Raw genomic sequence first — 9,780 nt, forward strand, 5'->3', positions numbered from 1 at the left:
CTAGCCTGGAGGTGCGAGGGACATCGGATGTCCCCCGAGAGGACTCTGGAACCGAGAAACTGCGGCTTTGATTTTTATGTCCGCGTGGTAATGGGGAGCCACCCTTGAAGTCTCCCCTCCGGAACACAGTTCCCACTCGCTCCCCCCCCCAACACACACACACCGAGGTGCCGCCCGCCAGCCCGAAATTCGTTCCTCTTCCCCTTGGCCTTTGGCCGGGCGCTGCCAAGCCACACCGTTCCAGGCCCGATCCGCCGCCAGAACCCGATCCAGCTCAGCACCCACACAGGTGTCAGCTTGAGCTGACATTATGTAATGGATTTGGCAGCCAGGGCTCTTACCAAACGGTATTAAGGAGGGTGGGGTTTTCTCTTTTCTTTTCCTTTTTCTTTTGACTACATTTGGTGTCAGGTGTACTTGATCCGCGGCAGCAGGTGTTTTTTTGCAGGAAAAGACCAAGCGGAATGGCGGCCCTGGTCAAAGCACTCCCAGAGAAGGGCCAGAGGCAGGCCTGGGGGCCCTGTGACGAGCCTCCAGCTCCCCTTCCGGAGCAGCTCACCTGAGGTCGTCCTCCGCAGCCTCCGCCGGGCTAACCTGAAGTCCTGGCGCGAAGGGCTTGCAGGAGGTTGCCCCCGCTCGCGCTCTGTTTTCTGGTAAAGCCCCTCTGGTAAAAACTGTGGGCTTCCAACCTATGACTATTTGCCTTTTATTAGCCTACAGATCCCCCTGCGAGTGTGGCTGCGTGTAAGATAGGACGGAAAATCAGGGGATTCTAAGTAAAATACCCTCGCAGGTGACAGGGAGCCCCGCCTTCATCTCAGTAGTTTCACCTGAAAGCCACCTCGGCGGGCCCAGGTCTCTAAAAATCAACCAAAGCGAGCCAGTTCAGGACTCTTGATAAGATGCAAGACTACGGAACTCCCGCTCGATTAGAATTTTAAAAATATTTTACCAATTTTGGTACGCTGTAGAAGGGGATTGCATATAATGTCAGACTCCATTTTGCTAGGCAGAAACGAAAGAAAATTTAGGAATGGTGGCATCTCCCTCTCCAAACCTTCAGTTTACTTGTGGACACCAAATAGTTGTCTTCATGGAATTCAACGCCAAGGGCTGGTTTGAACTATTAAAGACCTTAGGAAGGGTTTGCCCCTTAAAGAGCCAAATGCTCGATTTGGGGTAGTGGGCTTCACTGGGAATGATAAAATAGCAAATAATGTTTAAGTGACCAACTCGAAGGTTAAATTTGAATCTCCGTGTTTAGTACCAAAAGGACTAATTCCTATCTTTAAAGGTGATGTGAAGGTTAAAACCAAAGCCTGGGAGAGTTACGACAGTAACTGTGAAGACAGTGGCCAGGGGCTGGGTGTCCAAGTGGTTATTTACAGGAGATTTGGGCAAGTATCCCAACTCCTTAATTTGGACTGAGGAATTCAACTGAAAACTCACGAAGACTTGAGTGGCAAGCACACAAATAAAAATCTCTGTCTCTCTAGAGTAGCTCTCATATACAGAGGTAAAGCTGCCAGGTGAAGCAGGCAAACCCTTTACACTGATATTTACATGACCCCGGAGTTGCCCTGTGCCCATGTTAATTGTAGCACAACCTCAGCAATGACTGACTATAAATGAGATTTTTTAAAAATCTTGTGAAAATAAGCAGGGAGAAGAGTAATATCTGTGGGGAAAATTTTAAAACAAAGTTTAAACTAGCTCCATTGAATATGCCATGGTCAAAAATGTTTAATAGGGAATTCTTGCTTTCCTTGGTGCTGCGGAAGCTACTGATTGCTATCACAGGAGCTCTTAGCAAAAAGAATCAGGAAGCAGCACCCCCACCCCCACTCTTTTTTGAAACGCACAGGAGTTTCTTCACGAATTCTGCTTGCTGGATCTCATCTGCCCGCTAAAGATCCTGTAGTGATCTGGGAAGGGACCAGCCCTGACATGCAGCCGTCTGTCCCTGGGAGGAACTTGGAGATGTAACTATGTTTTCATGCCAAAGGACAAAATGATTTTACCCAGAATCAGGTTGCGTTTTCAAGTTACCTTTCCGGTCTAATCACATGGTGCTTAAAAGACTGATAAACATAGAGCAAACTCATCACTGCAGTCACGAGTGAGCCAGTTTCCGTTTGGGGTTTTCCTTGAGTCCTCATAAAGGGTCCCAAACCTTCGAAAGGGGCAGGCCTTACATCGTTGGGGCATCAGTGGCTATTGGGTGTCAAATTGAGGCATTTGAGGGCATTTTGCTAGTAAGGAAGATGAAATCTCCAAGGTCATCAGAGATGATTTAGTAGGGGAAAAAAGGACTGTAATTTATAAAGTTGACTGTTTAAAATAAAGAAGAAAAGTTTTGCACAATGTTAAGCCCTATTTAAATATAACCAAAATTTCTTCTGTCATCTTCTAGCTAACAGATAATCCATTACTTTCTTTTACATTAATTGTTCTGTATCTCAGAGCTGTATTTGGCAAGCCCGCTCCCCCTCCTCCAGAGACCCTACTCCTGAAGCCTCAGGATTAGAAGCAAACAGTGGCTAATAATTTCAAAGAAAGAAGCAAATTCTCTAAAATTGTATTCAATAAGCAGAGCAGTTTAATTAGTAAGCAATTGTTAAATAATGCAAAAATGAGTCCTTTCCCCATCATTCCATTGTATTATAGCCTGAACGTTGCCCTTATACAAATACCCACTTCTAAATGTAGGCTGATCCACGGAGAGTGTACTCTCATCCTCAGAAAGCAAGCTCCAAACCGCGCGGATGCGCGACAACGGGGGTGCTGATGGATGCGGTGTGCGCTCGCAGCATAGCGACCCACTGGTGCAGGCTGGGCTGGGGTCTGCGTACTTCCTACTTCCTCTCCTATCACCGCTCTGCAAAAGAATTTTTAAAACTCAGACTGCACACCGGCTCCTTTTGATGAGGGGAAATATTTTCATTTGCCTACAACAAACAGTTTTTAAAGAACAACTTCCGTTTGTTCCATTTTCCTTCAAAACTATGGTGGGCACAAACGAGCAACATTTTATCATCCTTATTCTGGAACAAGATTTGGCAGGTAAATGGGCTCTAAAACATGCCAAATGTCGAGCAGTTTAACATTCAGAGATTTTTTAATGCCACAGGATAGATCTATAACTCTATAGCAATAATAATCCCTTAAATAAATATACAAATGCATTGTTCACCAAACCATCCAGTGGTTTCACTGCAGTGGGAGAAGGACATCATTGCTATTATTTAAATTAAACTGCTATGGTAGAATGTAATTGTTAATAAAAGCCTTCTTCTCCCCGCCCCTCAAAGTTCCCCCCCCCCCCCGCATTTCATGACGTGCCATCCACGATAAATGTAAGCAGAATTATGTCGATCCTGGTAGCCTATTCTGTAACTGTAATGTCGCATCTACAGGTCAGCAAGAAAATGCAGAGGATAATTACCTTATTTAAAGAATACTTTGAGAAAATACACTTCTTTAATTAGTTGAGGGTGCTGGTGTTCAAACTTTTCTCTTTATAAATGTGTGTGTGTATATACAGAGAATTCTATAAACGCTTGTGCGCACCCTCTGTATTATTCCCATGTTTGTACATTAAAGACTGCCATGTAATCATTCCATTGGGCTGGCTTAATGCATTTAACAGAACTAATGGGTCCTCTGTGCCGAAAAGCATGCTCCTATTTTTTAATCCCGTCACGTAATAAAACGGTTTTGTACCAGTCTGAGACTTCCACCTTTATCCATTATAGATGCTCTTGTCCAAGAAAACCCTTTCAACAACTTTTGGTTCCTGACCATTGCTAAAATGTCCCCCTTCTTTCTATGCAACTATCCTTTATTTTTAAAACCTATTTTTCGTGTTTAATAATAATAACAAACAATCCTTGCTGTATAGAAATTCGGTTGAAATGACCCAGTAAGCTCCCGCCTTGGTCCTTGCTGCTGAATCTCAAATACTGGATATGATCGGACTCGGTCGTGGGCTCCAAGCTGCAGGAGACCGAAGCTACTTTTTCGTGCCGGGATTTCACCTTCTTTCTAGCCTGGAGTGTGCGCGCGGGCTACACACACACACACACACACACACACACACACACACACCGCTCCGTAAAACAAGCTGAGGGGGTGCCCCAAATGTGAACAGAGGCGCGCGACTGAGGCTGAGCCTGGGCGGTGGGGAAGGAGCCCGTGTGAGCGTCGCCCGCCCCAGGGGCTATGGCTAAGGTGGGCGCCGGGGATCTGCGTGAGGACGCGCGGGGACTGCGCGGGCTTCCAGCTCTTGTCTGAGACGCAGGCGAAGAAGGCTAGGCGCCCGGCAATGAAATCAAAGTTCCGTGGAGCTTGGAATCCCTAGATAGGCACCCCTGTCCGAGCGGAGGAGAGCCCTCCGCAGTCCGAGCTGAAGCGTGGAGCGGCCTCCGGCGCTCAGTCGGCTTGGACAGAAGCCTGAGAAGGGGGTCCCGCGGCGCTTTTGTACTGCCCCGCCTTGGCCAGCCGCGATCTGACGCACCGGCTCCCCCGGGACGCTGGGGGCGTCGCACTGCAGCTGGGTGGGGAGCAATTTATTCCTCGCCGTCCCATCCCAGCCCATCTTCCGTTACTCCACCCTACCCCTCCCATCCCTCCACCTCCTCCTCTTCTTCCTTCTCCTCCTCCTCTACCTACTCCTTCACTACCTCTGATTCTCCACCTCCCCTTCGTCCTCCTTCCTATTTCTCTCTCCCCCTCTCCTCCCTCCCGCCTCCCTGGCCTCTCCCCCCTCCCTTTCTCTTCTGAATAAGCAAGCTTTTGCTTCTAAAAGTCACCAGTAATCCTCGTGTGTGACACAGAGAGAGAGAGAGTGAGGGAGAGAGAGAAAGAGACGAGCCTGCCGAGAGGAGCTGCAGGCAGGAGGGGAATCTGGCACAGCGGCTGGGAGAGGAAACTTGACGCTTCTGGGCCACCATTTGCCAGGGCCTCGCTTGAGGTAAGTACTCTGGGGACAGCGGAGTTCGATTCCTGGCAGGGTCCAGCCTTCGCCCGTACCGGAGGCCCGAGAGATGGGTACCATTACCTGGGGCTACTCAAATAATGATGCAAATGGGGGTGGGGTGAGAGCGGGCGGGCGGGGGTGGGGGCGGCGGGCAGGGTTCCAGCCCGAGGGCGGGGGCCAAGAGGATTCTGTGCGCCTGGGAGGTTGGACCCCGGGTTCTTGCCCTGGGGCACCCTGTGCGTCCTGCCAGGGTTCCGAGCGATTACGGGAGGCTGCCAGCTACCCGATTTCCCTCTCTGTGCTGCGCGTTCCCACAGCTCCCCTCTTTTACACATTCGCGTGCAAATGAGATCCTGCTCTGTCATGAAGTGACAATCTGCGCCTCGTTCAAACCTCGGAAAGGGAAAGTTTGGCTAGGCGGGGGCTGAGCAGCTCCGCGGTTCCCTGGAACCTAAATTGGGAACCAGAGATTTGCGCGAGAAATTGATAGTTTTCTTTTTTTCCTTTAAAAAAATTACCTTTAACGAAAAATTGTATGTATTCAAAAAGATTATTGGATTACTATGTCTGATCAGCTGCTGACTACTTACCAATAAGCGTTTTAAACACACAGGCACATTCGCGCGCGCACACATACACACAGACACACCAGGGGCTATGTGCAGTCGGGAAGGCCATCATAAGTAACCAAGAATTCAGAGTCGCGAGGGCTGTTAAACGTGTAAAGGCTGTGTACGTGTCTCCATGTGTACAGAGAGCAGAGGGAGGGGGCAGAGGGAGCGCGCGTTGGCTCGGCGTTTTCTCTGTGCCTGTGTGTTTCGTGTGTTGTCAGCTGGCTTTGGTTTCTAAGCGCGTTGCTGCCAGGGGCGGGGGCCGGCATCCACCATCCACCTCGGCACCCTAGTGGCGAAACAGGACTCATTTGTTTGGTGCAGAGCGGTGACGACCTAGAAGAGACTGAAGTGTGGTTAGGTCGGCACCCTGCCATCCATTACACCTGCGGCAGATGGCTCAAGTGGTAGAATGGTTTTGTTTGCAGGGATGAAGAAGGGAGGAGGGGGAGGCTCGCCCCACTCTGAGGAAGTACCATAAAGAAGCAAAGACATGAAAGAAGCCATATTCGTACCATCAAAAGCAATAATGTTGCCGCGGTCCATGAGTGAACCTGGGACATGTGTGACCTTGGTGCCTGACCCCAATTGATGACATGGCAGAATTTTAAGACCAATATATTTTCAGATGAATTTTTGATGAAGCACCTACTTCTTCACTACACACACACACACACACACCACCTGTCTCCAACCAGATGCACACAGGTGTCCTTGGAGCTCTACTCCCTGAAGCCAAACCTCATTGAACCCCTGCGGATTTCAGTGCAGCTGAAAGGGAGGCCACTCTGGAGGCAGGGAGCCTCTCCTTTCTCCCCAAACGATTTTTGCAATCAGCCTGCCAGCTACCACACACAAGCCTCCCCTCCCCCAGATAACCAACTAGATGGGATTTAGCCGGGTTTCTAATGTATCCATCTCTTTTTCACATACAATGATGTACCTTTCTGAGCAATATTCTCATCCTTGCATCCCTTTCTTCCTTCATGCTCCTCAACAAGCAGGGAAGGAAGTGCACACACACACACACACACACACACCCTCCCAGGCGAGCCCTGAGGAGGGCAGGTGTGACAAAGGAACACAGATACAGTCTAATGATAGCTTAGCCTGTCTTCATTCCTTAATTTTCTAGCTAAGAAAGAGGGATTAAAAGAGAAATATATTAAGGAAGACCTAAATAGAATGACAAGCCTTGTCTCCACCTTTAGTTCACACACACATCACTGTAACAACCATGGATATATATATATTTTTTTTTTTACATATATATTTATATTTATATTTATATATATAATATATATTACATATAATATAATGGTATGTATATATTCATGTTGTGGAATAAGAAACAATTTCACTGGCCTAATTTTCTGCTCTGAATTTAATTAGGGTTTAATATGCTAATGCTTTGAGGGGTGATTAGGTATATAGAGAATTTCCACCATTTTGACACTTAAGTTCTATTTTTCTATTTTCTTTAATGCTAAATCAACAATTTTTAGATTCAATAAAACCAAAAAATATCAAGCAACAATGAGAACTCATTCTAGCTAAGATTTTCAAGTCTCAAATAAAGCTACATTCTAGAAACCTAATGCTTCCCAAGAAAGGGAAAACATTTCAACCCCTGCATTTTTCAAGGTGCTTTCAGTACCCAAAGCCACCTCTGAACTGAGTTTGGTTGATGGGTGCTTGTCGTGTGCCCAGTGTAATTTAATTTTCCTGTGATCATTCTCTTTCTCTATGAAGATTTCCATTTTAGGAGAAGAAAGTTGACTTTGCTATGTGCAGTGGGATGCAGGATTCATTGAGAGAAATGCCATTAGGATATAGTTCTATTTTATTCATTATTAGTAATACAGGTTTGTTCATACATTATACAAACTGCTAAGGGCCTCTGCTCTAGGATGTGAATTCATATATTATCAGAACACATTCAGATACATTTGCAGGATAAAAAAGAAGAAGAAGAAAATATTGCAAACAGTTGAGGAGTGGCCTTCTTGAGCATTTTAGAGAGTTTTTCAAATAAAAAAAGAGGAAGAGATTGAATCTAAAACTCTTCACATTAGGGGTACTAAGAGATTCCAATCGTATTTAAACAAAACAGAATTAGTAAAACTTTGCAATTGTAGAGAATGCAGACAAAAATTTAGCCCTAACAAGACTCCTTCCCCCTTTTCCTCAAAACACTTTATTATTTTAAAATTTTTACCTTATTCAACTTTATTTATTTATTTATTTTTAAAGTAGGCTCCACACCCAACGAGGGGCTTGTACTTAGGATCCTGAGATCAAGAGTCACAGGCTCTACCAACTGAGCCAGCTAGGCACCCCTCAAAACACTTTAGACCCTAGTTTCAACCAGTATCCAAAGCTAAGTAAAATAATTTCCAAGATGAACTTTCTACGAAAGTTTTTTTTTTTTAAATTCTGGAATTTTAATGAGCGATATTTTAAATAGAAAATTTCCAGGATTCATATTGGTTCAAATACCCCAGTCTTTCTAGGAGAAGAAATATATATTTTAATACTTAAGTAAGTTAACACCCGAATCACACTAAATCATGTTTCTTAGGCCCAGGTGAGACTCAGAACCAAACGCGGGAAACAGGAGGTATTTAAGGGAGAAGAAGAGGCTAAGATCCCTCTTTCTTCCACCCACTGCTGGGACCACCTCCTTTTCATATGAAAAGCCTATTTGCTTGAGCAGGGAAGACTGATAAGAGAAAGTAAATCTGGAATACAGGAATTGGTTTCTTTCCATCCTCATACTTACTACGTTTTCCTCAGGCCTCGCCATCCCTTGGCACCCTCTCCCCCCCTTCCCAACCAAAGCCAACAATCGAAGCATTTACATTTATATGTAGCAAGATCTATATATACCCTTAGGTCTCGAAAATATCTCCACCACCCCAAATTTGCTTTTACTTCCGGCGTAATTAAGAAGATCGTAATTCTTAAACAAAAACCACCCAATCTCAATCCCCGGGAGCGGTGAGGGCGCGCTCAAGGTGCATGAGGCTGGCGAGCTGGAAGGCTCGGCGGGTCCGCGTGCCGGGAGCCAGCCCCTGACTGTGAGTCTGTGTCCTGGACTCGCACATTTCCCCTCTTAAGGGAGGAAAAATGAACTCTCCTAGGTTCCTCATTTGCAAAGATAGCGTCTTTAGTCAGCACTGAAATAGGGGTGGTGCAGAAGAGGCCTGGGTCATGAACCCGAAGAGGTCAGGGCTCCAACCTCAGCCTGAGTCTCTTATAAAACCAGGAGACGGTGGCCAACTGCACTGCGGGTCCTTTCGGTATCCAGAAGAAAGAACCTCAGGCGGGGGAGCGTGTGTACCCGCATGAGTGTTCTGTCCCATCCTACAATCCACTTGAGTCTCTAGAAGCTCAGGCTTTGCCTTCCCGGAGGCACACGAGGCCTAGAGGGGCAGTCCGATCCTTGGGCGCAGATTCTTGTGGCCTCCCAAGTCCACGCAACCGGGCACCCCCAGCCCAGGGCCGCCCCGACGGCCCCGATGCGGTGCCCATGCAGCCAGTAGGTGTCGCTGTTCCCCTGCTGGCCGGAGCCAGGAGCCCCGCGCTGGCCCCCAGCGCCACTCAGTCTTCCGCGCCAGGCAGGTCCACAGACCTACCAGAGCTCCCGAGAGAGGGCCGCTACCCATCTGGGACTGTCCCCTCGCTCACCTGGCCACGATCGCAGCGACACTGGCCGGCCTAAGGGAGCGCCTTCGGGGAGAGAAGGAAGAGAGGGGTCTGTTGGGGCGAAACACAGGGCCCCGACGGAAGCGGCTCGAAGCCACCAACTCTCCCTCCTTTCTCTTCTCTTCACGTGCTGTGGGCAGCGACCGGGCACAGGGAGAATCCTGGTAAAATCCCGAGCCGGGGAATTCAACTGGGGCTCCAACCCGGGCTCCTCAGTGGCTTTAAAAATCAGAGGTTGAAATCCCCAGCTTCGTGGGAGCTAGCCACACAAAGAGTGGATTGGTTTCAACTTCTTGCCTCAAAAAAAAAAAAAAAAAAAAAAAGAAGAAGAAGAAGAAGAAGAAGAAAAAGAAAGAAACCTGGGCCTGGCCACATGCGTGAGCTACATACCATCTTGTGCACACGTCTGCACGCAGAAATGCCGGGTAATCGCGACCGCCCCCCTCCCCTGGCCCAGGAAGGAGTCAGTATTTGGATGTGGTT

General features: G+C 47.6%; 1 long non-coding RNA gene across 8 annotated transcripts in view; it reads left to right on the forward strand.

The window, feature by feature from the left end:
- The window catches only part of LOC118523045 (uncharacterized), a 158,302-nt gene that overhangs the window by 1,396 nt on the left and 147,126 nt on the right, over positions 1-9,780 (forward strand). For 2 of the 8 annotated variants that reach the window (XR_013445716.1, XR_004910894.2), the window contains exon 1: positions 4,638-4,972. The exons of 1 other annotated variant lie outside the window; for it this stretch is intronic. This is a non-coding gene — a long non-coding RNA (uncharacterized LOC118523045). Of the gene's footprint in view, positions 1-4,630; positions 4,973-9,780 lie in introns of those variants that run through there. 5 more of the 8 variants (XR_013445712.1, XR_004910905.2, XR_013445715.1 and 2 more) reach the window with 5 other exon arrangements.

This window comes from Halichoerus grypus, chromosome 2 (genome assembly GCF_964656455.1).
Source record: "Halichoerus grypus chromosome 2, mHalGry1.hap1.1, whole genome shotgun sequence".
Taxonomy (NCBI): Eukaryota; Metazoa; Chordata; class Mammalia; order Carnivora; family Phocidae; genus Halichoerus; species Halichoerus grypus.